The 13,698-nt window shown below is 58.2% G+C and overlaps 1 protein-coding gene and 2 long non-coding RNA genes across 7 annotated transcripts in view; all 3 read right to left on the bottom strand.

Moving 5' to 3' along the window:
- LOC309649384 (uncharacterized protein) overlaps positions 1 to 3,380 on the bottom strand; it is a 32,043-nt gene extending 28,663 nt beyond the window's left edge. The window contains exons 1-2 of the mRNA XM_082439359.1: positions 2,756 to 3,380; positions 29 to 2,299 (exon numbers count right to left, since the gene is read on the bottom strand). The gene's annotated coding sequence lies outside the window, so the exon portion shown is untranslated. The remainder of the gene's footprint in view (positions 1 to 28; positions 2,300 to 2,755) is intronic.
- A 2-nt stretch (positions 3,381 to 3,382) lies between these two features.
- On the bottom strand, positions 3,383 to 7,844 carry LOC309649413. Of its 4 annotated transcripts, none has more exons than XR_014257088.1 (3): positions 6,414 to 7,844; positions 4,907 to 5,822; positions 3,383 to 4,764 (listed from the first exon to the last, which is right to left on the bottom strand). It is a non-coding gene; the product is annotated as an uncharacterized lncRNA (long non-coding RNA). The 4 variants fall into 4 exon arrangements; XR_014257089.1 differs by having other exon boundaries at positions 3,383 to 4,982; positions 5,175 to 5,822; XR_014257090.1 differs by having other exon boundaries at positions 3,383 to 5,822; positions 6,414 to 6,755; positions 7,190 to 7,844.
- Positions 7,845 to 9,904: 2,060 nt separating this feature from the next.
- Positions 9,905 to 13,671, bottom strand: LOC309649414. Of its 2 annotated transcripts, XR_014257093.1 has the most exons (4): positions 13,560 to 13,671; positions 12,784 to 13,125; positions 11,281 to 12,196; positions 9,905 to 11,138 (listed from the first exon to the last, which is right to left on the bottom strand). It is a non-coding gene; the product is annotated as an uncharacterized lncRNA (long non-coding RNA). The 2 variants fall into 2 exon arrangements; XR_014257092.1 differs by having other exon boundaries at positions 9,905 to 12,196.
- Positions 13,672 to 13,698: the final 27 nt, after the last annotated feature.

Here is a 13,698-nt window from a genome sequence, read left to right as displayed (position 1 = left end):
CCAAGCCTTGCTTCACAAGCACCCTTACTTTGGAGCAGTTTCAATCCGAATTCTTGACACACAACTCATGGAACTAACTATGGCCTGGGAGGTTTTGCCTTCAGAACCTTCCCCCGTTTTGTAGCGCAGCAGAACATCATTCAAGTGCCTCTTGAATCTGCGTCTCCCAGGCTAGGCTGCGGTCCTAAGAAGCCCCAGTGGAATGCCTCTGCCTCAATCGGGTCTTCTTCTCTGTACCTCTGTTTCACCGTAGGCTTTGCCGGGTTTCTTCAAGAGAGGCACACAGGGGACAGAAATCTGTCAGCGGAGCCCCTACTGAGGAAAGGGCACTGGGTCCTGGGACGCCTCTGAGATGCATTCCTGATCGCCCCTGTTGCAGGAGGAAGGTGTCAGGCAACCGGTGTGCCTGAAAGAGAGCCAGGGCCCTTGGGGAGGGAGCACCCTCCTCAGCCTAGCCCAGGTACTTGAGGGAGGGCGGTGGTTTGCGTGGTGGTGGTGGTCGTCGTGGTGGTGGGGGGTGTGTGTGGGAGAGATGGCTTAGGGGTGCTGGGGAGCGGAAACGGCAGGGAGAAGGGGCTTCCGACACGTTCCTGGAGAGCCCTGGAAGAGGCAGGGGCCCCGCCTAGTGCAGGCCCAGGGCATGGGCCTCCTCTGCCCAAGTCTAAGGGAGGGACCACCCTCAGGGGCCAGTGGATTTTTGGCAACAGACCATCCCTTGGAGCGGGACTCGGGGATCTTCATCGCGCCCCACCTCGCCGCATTTCACTCTGCACCCCTCTCTCACTGGCTGCAATTTCCACTCACCCCGAACCAGATCTGGGTCCACAGACGTCCCCGCTGTATCTATCTGCGCCTCACCACCAGGTCCAGCTGCTGCTGCTGCCGAGAACGCGACACAGGCCCAGATATCTGGGCTGTGGGTAAGCTAAGGAAAGAGGGTGCTGACGCACCCTCCCTACTGTCCCCCAGGTGGTTGCCCCAGAACAATACCCTGGCCCGTCCCTCCAATGGAAACCACCTGCCCCAGCCTTCAGTTGCAGAACCAAACCTCAGAAGGAGAGAACCCAAGAGAAAAATCAACATGTGACTGGAATTGTTGAAATCACCCTCTTGACCTCTTCTGAACCCGAGCCTCATTATACGCTCACTGGACTCCAGTTAGCCTGATGGGAAACACCTGACCACAGGGAAGGAAGGAAAAGAAGCAGATGGGACCACGGTTCCAGGGAGAACCCCGCCTCTTCCCAGAAAACCAATACCCATGCCTCCGCCTCACGAACGGACCCTACCTTTAAACTTCCTGCCTTGTGAGCCCCCGGAGGAGAAGTTGATTGGTGAGCCAAGCCCTCGACTCGGGCGTGTGCTGTGAGTATCTCAGCCTGCGCTTCCTTGATGGCAGTGGGAATCCAACAGGGAAAGAAACTTCCCCGCTGAGGCAGGGAGCTTCGGTTGGGCTGGGACCTAAAGGGAGGCGTCCATACGACCAATTCGGGAAGGCCGCCTCTCACCGTGGCCGCTCGGCCCTCCTGTCGTCCTTCTGGCTGGTGGAGTTGAAGCCGGTCCTCCAGGCGCGCATGCGCAGGCGACCAGGCCGCGAGGCCTGGCTGCGCCTCGGGCACGGTTGCTAAGCGACTTGTCTCTGAGGGGTGGGCGAGACGTTGGCTGGCTGGCTGGCTGGCGGGCGCAGGCGCGGGCTGTGTCCGGTGCTCTAGGAAGGGCCTGGGGCCTAGGTCTTCCAGTGGTCCAGCAGATCGATAGACAGAAGGAAGGGTGGGCGGATCCACGGCTCGATGGAAGGTTGGAGGAATATACGGACGGACGGACGGACTGTTGGGGCCCCCGCGGAGTGGAGTGGAGGAAAGCCCTGCCGAGGGGCGGCAAGCGGAGGGGAGGGGAGGGGAGGGGAGAAGGAGGCGGGGAGAGGTTGCGAGCCTAGCGTGGAAGAATGGCGGAAAGAAGGGGTTTTCCACAGTTGCCTGCAAAGCAATGGAAGCGGCAGAGAACCCGCCCAGTGTGACGCCAGGGCACGGGCGGCCTCTGCCCATGTCTAGGGGAGGTACCGCTCTCTCTCCGGGTCAGTGGATTTCTCGGCGACGTGACCGTCATTTTGAGCGGGGACATGGGGATCTTCATGCCGCTCGCCGCCTCACCAGGCACCAGATTCCAAACCACCCCCCTTTCTCCATACAACGGACTCCATCACCTCCCACCTAGATCCGGATTTGGGTCCACTTGGCGTCTCGCCACCAGTTCCAGCCATCAGTGTGGGGGCAGTGGTTCGAAGATGTCGACACAGACTCTGAGATCCGGACCGTCAGTAACGTGAGGAAACGTTGGAAAACCAGCAAAAGAAAACACAGCTGGGACTCTTCAAACAAACAAAAACCCATCCAGTGGACCTTAGGGGACACGGGTTCGAGCCCTGGTCTGGAAGGATCCCACATGCTGCGGAGCGACTGGGCCGGTGCGCCACACCTGCTGAGCCTGCATGCCTGGAGCCCGTGCTCCGCAACGAGAGAAGCCCGCGAAGCAGTGAAGACCCAACACAGCCAAAAATAATAAATAAATAAAAAAAAAAAAAAAAAAAAAAAAAAAGTACGCACCCTCCGTACTTCCCGCCATCTCCCTCTGTTCTCTCCCTCCTTTCCCGTCCCTACCCAGCTCACTCACCGGAGTTGAAGCCAGACCTCCAACTGCGTGAGCGCGCGGGGCACGGGCTGGGGGTGGGGTTGGGGGGGTGGAGTGGGAGGCTGACCTCACAATGACGAGCAGGTTTGCTAAGGGTTGGGTCTGTTAGGCTCTAGGGATCCGGAGCGCCCTTTGTCGCTTGGCAGGTACAGGTGAAAGCTGTGTCCGGTGCTCTCTGAAGGGCCTGTGGCCTGTGACTTCCAGTGGTCCAGTGGATGGATGGATGCATGCGTGCACGGAAGGACGGATGGATGGGATGAAAGCAGTGTTCCCATATTGGGGTACAGGGAAGTCATGCTGGCTCTGACATGATTTCTATGCTAACTACAACAGCCTGTTTTGTGGCCTCTTAAACATACATTGTACATGTGCTTTCATCGTTACAGAAAAGCGTGCATTGTCCAGAAATAAAGACGTCCTTTTTCAAGATACAAATAAAATGCCTCCCTTACCTGGACACCAGTGCCACTAGTCGTCCGATGAGAAGGCTCCTTCGGCAGGCGCCAAGGCCATACTGATTCGCAGTCTCTATGTGCTCATCTGTCTCTTTTGGAAACAAGAAGACAAGGAATGGACCCCTGACACGATAGAGGTTCTCCGCCCTCAGATATAAAACTAGGCTGAAAGTCATGCTTCTCCAGAGCAGTTCCTCCGACCCCTGTGAGAGGCTGTCTCCTGCGCTCGAGTCCTCAGTTTGGGGTGGGGGGAGAAGTTGGGGGCTAACTGTGAAGCACTGTGCGGAGTAGGGCCTCGCATCACATCCCTGCGAGGCACCGGGAGAGGCAGAGACAGGGACCCCCGTCTCACCCACCACCCGAAACCCGCCAGTGTGGCACCAGGGCATGGGCCTCCTCTGCCCACGTCTAGGGGAGCTACCACTTTCGGGGTCAGTGGATTTTCTGGTGACACCACCACAGTTCACAGTTCGAGGCGGGACTCTGGGATGTTCCTCGCCCCCGCCTCACCAGATGACATCCCACACCGTCCTCCCATTTGACACCATTCCCACCCATGCCGATCCAGATTTGGATCCACAGAGGTACCCGGCGTGCCTTGGTCTGGCCACCAGCTTCGGCAGCCACTGGCGGAGACGGTGGCACAGACCCAGAGATCTAGGATGTCCAGAACCTGAGCACCGGAGGGCTGGCGCACCCTCCCTACATCCCTCGCTGCCCTCCGTCCTCCTCTCTCCCCTCCCTGGGCTCTGACAGCCAGCCTTCTACTGGTGGAAGCCTGCCGTCCAACCAGGCGAGCGCGGACAATCGCCTTGGTTGCCCCGGGTTTCCCCTTTGTTGCCCTGCCGGGTTACTCAGCAAACGGGGGCGGGGCTCTCCGTGATGCGGGCGCGCCCTCTGGCGGCTGGCCGGGCTAGGGGCAGGCGCCGCCGGCGGCCCCCGTGCCTTTGGAAGCCCGGGCCCCCATCCTCCAGTGCGTCCAGCACATGGATGGAAGCAAGGATAAATGAGCGGATGGAAGGACGCAAGGAAGGGAGGAAGGGAGGATGGAAGGGAGGATGGGAGGGAGGGAGGGAGGGAGGAAGAAAGGGAGGGAGGAAGGAAGAAGGAAGGCTACATAAATGGATAGTTGCGGAGTGCAGAGTGGAATAAGGCCAGGCCGGGCCAGGCTGACCAAGCAGGATCAGGAGCCTAGTGGTGGTATCCCTTGCTCAGGTCAGTCTTCCGTGTGTGCCTGGGACTGTCCCGGAAGGGGGACTGCCCTGTGAGCTGGACACGGGACTGACTGTGGGCTTCTGGGGGCTTTGCTCCCTCGTGGGCTTCAGCGCCTGCAGCCAGAGCCAGAGCCAGAGCCTGAGCCCAGGCCCAAGCAACTGCCGTGCCCGTGGAGGGATGGGGCTTGTCTGAGGAGCCCGGGACTCCCTGCAGTCCCCATTTCCCCCCACTCACCCCCACCCCCTCCGTGACAAGGTGGCTCCGTGGCTCTGTCTGGCTGTGTGGCTCAGTGGGATTCTTTTTTTCTTCCTTATCGCTTTTCCTGGCTTTTCTTCAAATGTTCCTGACTTGCCATGCCCTGGGAACAGCACGTGGAAGGAAGCCCCTCTGCATCCTGAGAGGCACCCTTCCACACACAAAAAACACAAGGAATCTCTATGAGGAACTCATGATACACTTGGAGGAAAGATGCCAAAAGTCGTGCTCATGATGCGAATGCCCCAAATCCCACCCCCACCCGAGCCCCTATCCCCCAGCGCTCAACTCACCTAACCCGACCACAGCGCCATGATCTGGAAGAGGAAAGTCCCTTGGGCAAGGCATGATCCACTCGACTACAACCTTCTGGAAAATTCACCACCACCGATCCACTTCCAGTTGAGCTGTGTGTTTTGGCCTACCAGCACTTCATTTGCTAGCTTCCAGTCTTCTTGCTGGGGTGTAGGGACCCCGGGATGGGATGGGATGGGGGGGGTGGGGTGGGGCTATCCTCTGCTGTTGGAAAGTGCTCTCTCTGGGTGTTTGGGGTTTGCTCACCCTGTCTGCAAGCTTCTGAGAGCATGGGTTGGGGCTCAGCACATCTCCTCCTGTGGTCCTGGATAGGAACTTCTTCATCGTGACCCCCTCTGGGGGTTCTCCTTGTGGTCCAAAGCACGGCTTGGGGTCATTATCAGCCCTGAAATCTCCAAGCACCGCCTCAGAGGTGCACCCTCTGCCTCCCTCCTCCCTGGCCGCATCCCGATTCCACACCTGTCTGACTTGCTCTTTCTCTTCTCTGTGCTTGTGTGTGCTCTTCCGTCTTTTCCATGATTCTCTCCTCCCTCCTCCTCTGCAGTACACGCGTTCCATGGCACTGGGTTCGCGCTTCCTTCTTAAACCCCTTTTGGCTCCGGTCAGTGCTTCTGTTCTTGGGAAGTCTTGGCCATCCCCTATTTCCATTGCTTTGCTTTGTTCTGTTTCTCACCTCATCAAGGACATTGCATTCCCGGTCCAGACTGGGCATTTCCCTTCTGTGTCTTTCACCTAGGATGGAATGTCTGTTGCTATTTCTTTCAGCATGATCTGCATCCCAGGAAATGCACCACACTCCCCTTTGTTTTCTGATGAGTTTTGGCAGACTTGCCTGGAACTGGGTTGCTGCCACCACCAGAACCTTGAGCGCTGGAGGGCGTGGAACGAGAAAGCCTTTGAAAAAACGGAGAATGAAAATCACTGGGGCCTGGAAAAAATGGCTGTTGTTCCACTGTGGTTCTTTTGAGAAGAGCTAGAGCCCCGTCGTGATGATCACCACGATGGGGGTGGCAATGGACTGACACGGAGATTTGCAGTGAGTGCCCGCCTCCCTCCCTCACCCCACCCATGCCCACCGGGGTATGTGCCTGCGTTGGGACTCAAACACAGCTGCCGTCAAGGTCCAGACCCCAGGTACCCCACCCCCAAGTTCTCCTGACCCTTTGCCCTAAGACACACACCGACACACAGACACAGAGTCAGACAGACAGACAGACAGACAGACACACACACACACACACACACACACACACACACACACACACACACACACTCTCACACACACACACGGCGCCTTGCCCAGAATCATACTCGGACAGGCATACCTGCCAACACACCTGGCTCTTACTACACTGTTGGAAGCCTGTCTTTTCTAGCTTCTCTAACATCTGCTAGGTGCCACAAGTGTGGTCTCAAAAGTTCCCCTCTTGCACCTCTGTAGTCATTTTGGACCCCAACCAAGCCTTGCTTCACAAGCACCCTTACTTTGGAGCAGTTTCAATCCGAATTCTTGACACACAACTCATGGAACTAACTATGGCCTGGGAGGTTTTGCCTTCAGAACCTTCCCCCGTTTTGTAGCGCAGCAGAACATCATTCAAGTGCCTCTTGAATCTGCGTCTCCCAGGCTAGGCTGCGGTCCTAAGAAGCCCCAGTGGAATGCCTCTGCCTCAATCGGGTCTTCTTCTCTGTACCTCTGTTTCACCGTAGGCTTTGCCGGGTTTCTTCAAGAGAGGCACACAGGGGACAGAAATCTGTCAGCGGAGCCCCTACTGAGGAAAGGGCACTGGGTCCTGGGACGCCTCTGAGATGCATTCCTGATCGCCCCTGTTGCAGGAGGAAGGTGTCAGGCAACCGGTGTGCCTGAAAGAGAGCCAGGGCCCTTGGGGAGGGAGCACCCTCCTCAGCCTAGCCCAGGTACTTGAGGGAGGGCGGTGGTTTGCGTGGTGGTGGTGGTCGTCGTGGTGGTGGGGGGTGTGTGTGGGAGAGATGGCTTAGGGGTGCTGGGGAGCGGAGACGGCAGGGAGAAGGGGCTTCCGACACGTTCCTGGAGAGCCCTGGAAGAGGCAGGGGCCCCGCCTAGTGCAGGCCCAGGGCATGGGCCTCCTCTGCCCAAGTCTAAGGGAGGGACCACCCTCAGGGGCCAGTGGATTTTTGGCAACAGACCATCCCTTGGAGCGGGACTCGGGGATCTTCATCGCGCCCCACCTCGCCGCATTTCACTCTGCACCCCTCTCTCACTGGCTGCAATTTCCACTCACCCCGAACCAGATCTGGGTCCACAGACGTCCCCGCTGTATCTATCTGCGCCTCACCACCAGGTCCAGCTGCTGCTGCTGCCGAGAACGCGACACAGGCCCAGATATCTGGGCTGTGGGTAAGCTAAGGAAAGAGGGTGCTGGCGCACCCTCCCTACTGTCCCCCAGGTGGTTGCCCCAGAACAATACCCTGGCCCGTCCCTCCAATGGAAACCACCTGCCCCAGCCTTCAGTTGCAGAACCAAACCTCAGAAGGAGAGAACCCAAGAGAAAAATCAACATGTGACTGGAATTGTTGAAATCACCCTCTTGACCTCTTCTGAACCCGAGCCTCATTATACGCTCACTGGACTCCAGTTAGCCTGATGGGAAACACCTGACCACAGGGAAGGAAGGAAAAGAAGCAGATGGGACCACGGTTCCAGGGAGAACCCCGCCTCTTCCCAGAAAACCAATACCCATGCCTCCGCCTCACGAACGGACCCTACCTTTAAACTTCCTGCCTTGTGAGCCCCCGGAGGAGAAGTTGATTGGTGAGCCAAGCCCTCGACTCGGGCGTGTGCTGTGAGTATCTCAGCCTGCGCTTCCTTGATGGCAGTGGGAATCCAACAGGGAAAGAAACTTCCCCGCTGAGGCAGGGAGCTTCGGTTGGGCTGGGACCTAAAGGGAGGCGTCCATACGACCAATTCGGGAAGGCCGCCTCTCACCGTGGCCGCTCGGCCCTCCTGTCGTCCTTCTGGCTGGTGGAGTTGAAGCCGGTCCTCCAGGCGCGCATGCGCAGGCGACCAGGCCGCGAGGCCTGGCTGCGCCTCGGGCACGGTTGCTAAGCGACTTGTCTCTGAGGGGTGGGCGAGACGTTGGCTGGCTGGCTGGCTGGCGGGCGCAGGCGCGGGCTGTGTCCGGTGCTCTAGGAAGGGCCTGGGGCCTAGGTCTTCCAGTGGTCCAGCAGATCGATAGACAGAAGGAAGGGTGGGCGGATCCACGGCTCGATGGAAGGTTGGAGGAATATACGGACGGACGGACGGACTGTTGGGGCCCCCGCGGAGTGGAGTGGAGGAAAGCCCTGCCGAGGGGCGGCAAGCGGAGGGGAGGGGAGGGGAGGGGAGAAGGAGGCGGGGAGAGGTTGCGAGCCTAGCGTGGAAGAATGGCGGAAAGAAGGGGTTTTCCACAGTTGCCTGCAAAGCAATGGAAGCGGCAGAGAACCCGCCCAGTGTGACGCCAGGGCACGGGCGGCCTCTGCCCATGTCTAGGGGAGGTACCGCTCTCTCTCCGGGTCAGTGGATTTCTCGGCGACGTGACCGTCATTTTGAGCGGGGACATGGGGATCTTCATGCCGCTCGCCGCCTCACCAGGCACCAGATTCCAAACCACCCCCCTTTCTCCATACAACGGACTCCATCACCTCCCACCTAGATCCGGATTTGGGTCCACTTGGCGTCTCGCCACCAGTTCCAGCCATCAGTGTGGGGGCAGTGGTTCGAAGATGTCGACACAGACTCTGAGATCCGGACCGTCAGTAACGTGAGGAAACGTTGGAAAACCAGCAAAAGAAAACACAGCTGGGACTCTTCAAACAAACAAAAACCCATCCAGTGGACCTTAGGGGACACGGGTTCGAGCCCTGGTCTGGAAGGATCCCACATGCTGCGGAGCGACTGGGCCGGTGCGCCACACCTGCTGAGCCTGCATGCCTGGAGCCCGTGCTCCGCAACGAGAGAAGCCCGCGAAGCAGTGAAGACCCAACACAGCCAAAAATAATAAATAAATAAAATAAAAAAAAAAAAAAAAAAAAAAGTACGCACCCTCCGTACTTCCCGCCATCTCCCTCTGTTCTCTCCCTCCTTTCCCGTCCCTACCCAGCTCACTCACCCGAGTTGAAGCCAGACCTCCAACTGCGTGAGCGCGCGGGGCACGGGCTGGGGGTGGGGTTGGGGGGGGTGGAGTGGGAGGCTGACCTCACAATGACGAGCAGGTTTGCTAAGGGTTGGGTCTGTTAGGCTCTAGGGATCCGGAGCGCCCTTTGTCGCTTGGCAGGTACAGGTGAAAGCTGTGTCCGGTGCTCTCTGAAGGGCCTGTGGCCTGTGACTTCCAGTGGTCCAGTGGATGGATGGATGCATGCGTGCACGGAAGGACGGATGGATGGGATGAAAGCAGTGTTCCCATATTGGGGTACAGGGAAGTCATGCTGGCTCTGACATGATTTCTATGCTAACTACAACAGCCTGTTTTGTGGCCTCTTAAACATACATTGTACATGTGCTTTCATCGTTACAGAAAAGCGTGCATTGTCCAGAAATAAAGACGTCCTTTTTCAAGATACAAATAAAATGCCTCCCTTACCTGGACACCAGTGCCACTAGTCGTCCGATGAGAAGGCTCCTTCGGCAGGCGCCAAGGCCATACTGATTCGCAGTCTCTATGTGCTCATCTGTCTCTTTTGGAAACAAGAAGACAAGGAATGGACCCCTGACACGATAGAGGTTCTCCGCCCTCAGATATAAAACTAGGCTGAAAGTCATGCTTCTCCAGAGCAGTTCCTCCGACCCCTGTGAGAGGCTGTCTCCTGCGCTCGAGTCCTCAGTTTGGGGTGGGGGGAGAAGTTGGGGGCTAACTGTGAAGCACTGTGCGGAGTAGGGCCTCGCATCACATCCCTGCGAGGCACCGGGAGAGGCAGAGACAGGGACCCCCGTCTCACCCACCACCCGAAACCCGCCAGTGTGGCACCAGGGCATGGGCCTCCTCTGCCCACGTCTAGGGGAGCTACCACTTTCGGGGTCAGTGGATTTTCTGGTGACACCACCACAGTTCACAGTTCGAGGCGGGACTCTGGGATGTTCCTCGCCCCCGCCTCACCAGATGACATCCCACACCGTCCTCCCATTTGACACCATTCCCACCCATGCCGATCCAGATTTGGATCCACAGAGGTACCCGGCGTGCCTTGGTCTGGCCACCAGCTTCGGCAGCCACTGGCGGAGACGGTGGCACAGACCCAGAGATCTAGGATGTCCAGAACCTGAGCACCGGAGGGCTGGCGCACCCTCCCTACATCCCTCGCTGCCCTCCGTCCTCCTCTCTCCCCTCCCTGGGCTCTGACAGCCAGCCTTCTACTGGTGGAAGCCTGCCGTCCAACCAGGCGAGCGCGGACAATCGCCTTGGTTGCCCCGGGTTTCCCCTTTGTTGCCCTGCCGGGTTACTCAGCAAACGGGGGCGGGGCTCTCCGTGATGCGGGCGCGCCCTCTGGCGGCTGGCCGGGCTAGGGGCAGGCGCCGCCGGCGGCCCCCGTGCCTTTGGAAGCCCGGGCCCCCATCCTCCAGTGCGTCCAGCACATGGATGGAAGCAAGGATAAATGAGCGGATGGAAGGACGCAAGGAAGGGAGGAAGGGAGGATGGGAGGGAGGGAGGGAGGGAGGAAGAAAGGGAGGGAGGAAGGAAGAAGGAAGGCTACATAAATGGATAGTTGCGGAGTGCAGAGTGGAATAAGGCCAGGCCGGGCCAGGCTGACCAAGCAGGATCAGGAGCCTAGTGGTGGTATCCCTTGCTCAGGTCAGTCTTCCGTGTGTGCCTGGGACTGTCCCGGAAGGGGGACTGCCCTGTGAGCTGGACACGGGACTGACTGTGGGCTTCTGGGGGCTTTGCTCCCTCGTGGGCTTCAGCGCCTGCAGCCAGAGCCAGAGCCAGAGCCTGAGCCCAGGCCCAAGCAACTGCCGTGCCCGTGGAGGGATGGGGCTTGTCTGAGGAGCCCGGGACTCCCTGCAGTCCCCATTTCCCCCCACTCACCCCCACCCCCTCCGTGACAAGGTGGCTCCGTGGCTCTGTCTGGCTGTGTGGCTCAGTGGGATTCTTTTTTTCTTCCTTATCGCTTTTCCTGGCTTTTCTTCAAATGTTCCTGACTTGCCATGCCCTGGGAACAGCACGTGGAAGGAAGCCCCTCTGCATCCTGAGAGGCACCCTTCCACACACAAAAAACACAAGGAATCTCTATGAGGAACTCATGATACACTTGGAGGAAAGATGCCAAAAGTCGTGCTCATGATGCGAATGCCCCAAATCCCACCCCCACCCGAGCCCCTATCCCCCAGCGCTCAACTCACCTAACCCGACCACAGCGCCATGATCTGGAAGAGGAAAGTCCCTTGGGCAAGGCATGATCCACTCGACTACAACCTTCTGGAAAATTCACCACCACCGATCCACTTCCAGTTGAGCTGTGTGTTTTGGCCTACCAGCACTTCATTTGCTAGCTTCCAGTCTTCTTGCTGGGGTGTAGGGACCCCGGGATGGGATGGGATGGGGGGGGTGGGGTGGGGCTATCCTCTGCTGTTGGAAAGTGCTCTCTCTGGGTGTTTGGGGTTTGCTCACCCTGTCTGCAAGCTTCTGAGAGCATGGGTTGGGGCTCAGCACATCTCCTCCTGTGGTCCTGGATAGGAACTTCTTCATCGTGACCCCCTCTGGGGGTTCTCCTTGTGGTCCAAAGCACGGCTTGGGGTCATTATCAGCCCTGAAATCTCCAAGCACCGCCTCAGAGGTGCACCCTCTGCCTCCCTCCTCCCTGGCCGCATCCCGATTCCACACCTGTCTGACTTGCTCTTTCTCTTCTCTGTGCTTGTGTGTGCTCTTCCGTCTTTTCCATGATTCTCTCCTCCCTCCTCCTCTGCAGTACACGCGTTCCATGGCACTGGGTTCGCGCTTCCTTCTTAAACCCCTTTTGGCTCCGGTCAGTGCTTCTGTTCTTGGGAAGTCTTGGCCATCCCCTATTTCCATTGCTTTGCTTTGTTCTGTTTCTCACCTCATCAAGGACATTGCATTCCCGGTCCAGACTGGGCATTTCCCTTCTGTGTCTTTCACCTAGGATGGAATGTCTGTTGCTATTTCTTTCAGCATGATCTGCATCCCAGGAAATGCACCACACTCCCCTTTGTTTTCTGATGAGTTTTGGCAGACTTGCCTGGAACTGGGTTGCTGCCACCACCAGAACCTTGAGCGCTGGAGGGCGTGGAACGAGAAAGCCTTTGAAAAAACGGAGAATGAAAATCACTGGGGCCTGGAAAAAATGGCTGTTGTTCCACTGTGGTTCTTTTGAGAAGAGCTAGAGCCCCGTCGTGATGATCACCACGATGGGGGTGGCAATGGACTGACACGGAGATTTGCAGTGAGTGCCCGCCTCCCTCCCTCCCCCCACCCATGCCCACCGGGGTATGTGCCTGCGTTGGGACTCAAACACAGCTGCCGTCAAGGTCCAGACCCCAGGTACCCCACCCCCAAGTTCTCCTGACCCTTTGCCCTAAGACACACACCGACACACAGACACAGAGTCAGACAGACAGACAGACAGACAGACACACACACACACACACACACACACACACACACACACACACACACTCTCACACACACACACGGCGCCTTGCCCAGAATCATACTCGGACAGGCATACCTGCCAACACACCTGGCTCTTACTACACTGTTGGAAGCCTGTCTTTTCTAGCTTCTCTAACATCTGCTAGGTGCCACAAGTGTGGTCTCAAAAGTTCCCCTCTTGCACCTCTGTAGTCATTTTGGACCCCAACCAAGCCTTGCTTCACAAGCACCCTTACTTTGGAGCAGTTTCAATCCGAATTCTTGACACACAACTCATGGAACTAACTATGGCCTGGGAGGTTTTGCCTTCAGAACCTTCCCCCGTTTTGTAGCGCAGCAGAACATCATTCAAGTGCCTCTTGCATCTGCGTCTCCCAGGCTAGGCTGCGGTCCTAAGAAGCCCCAGTGGAATGCCTCTGCCTCAATCGGGTCTTCTTCTCTGTACCTCTGTTTCACCGTAGGCTTTGCCGGGTTTCTTCAAGAGAGGCACACAGGGGACAGAAATCTGTCAGCGGAGCCCCTACTGAGGAAAGGGCACTGGGTCCTGGGACGCCTCTGAGATGCATTCCTGATCGCCCCTGTTGCAGGAGGAAGGTGTCAGGCAACCGGTGTGCCTGAAAGAGAGCCAGGGCCCTTGGGGAGGGAGCACCCTCCTCAGCCTAGCCCAGGTACTTGAGGGAGGGCGGTGGTTTGCGTGGTGGTGGTGGTCGTCGTGGTGGTGGGGGGTGTGTGTGGGAGAGATGGCTTAGGGGTGCTGGGGAGCGGAGACGGCAGGGAGAAGGGGCTTCCGACACGTTCCTGGAGAGCCCTGGAAGAGGCAGGGGCCCCGCCTAGTGCAGGCCCAGGGCATGGGCCTCCTCTGCCCAAGTCTAAGGGAGGGACCACCCTCAGGGGCCAGTGGATTTTTGGCAACAGACCATCCCTTGGAGCGGGACTCGGGGATCTTCATCGCGCCCCACCTCGCCGCATTTCACTCTGCACCCCTCTCTCACTGGCTGCAATTTCCACTCACCCCGAACCAGATCTGGGTCCACAGACGTCCCCGCTGTATCTATCTGCGCCTCACCACCAGGTCCAGCTGCTGCTGCTGCCGAGAACGCGACACAGGCCCAGATATCTGGGCTGTGGGTAAGCTAAGGAAAGAGGGTGCT

Source organism: Balaenoptera physalus (genome assembly GCF_965194825.1).
Source record: "Balaenoptera physalus genome assembly, chromosome: 19".
NCBI lineage: Eukaryota > Metazoa > Chordata > Mammalia > Artiodactyla > Balaenopteridae > Balaenoptera > Balaenoptera physalus.
This window is presented reverse-complemented; position numbering and strand designations above follow the sequence as displayed.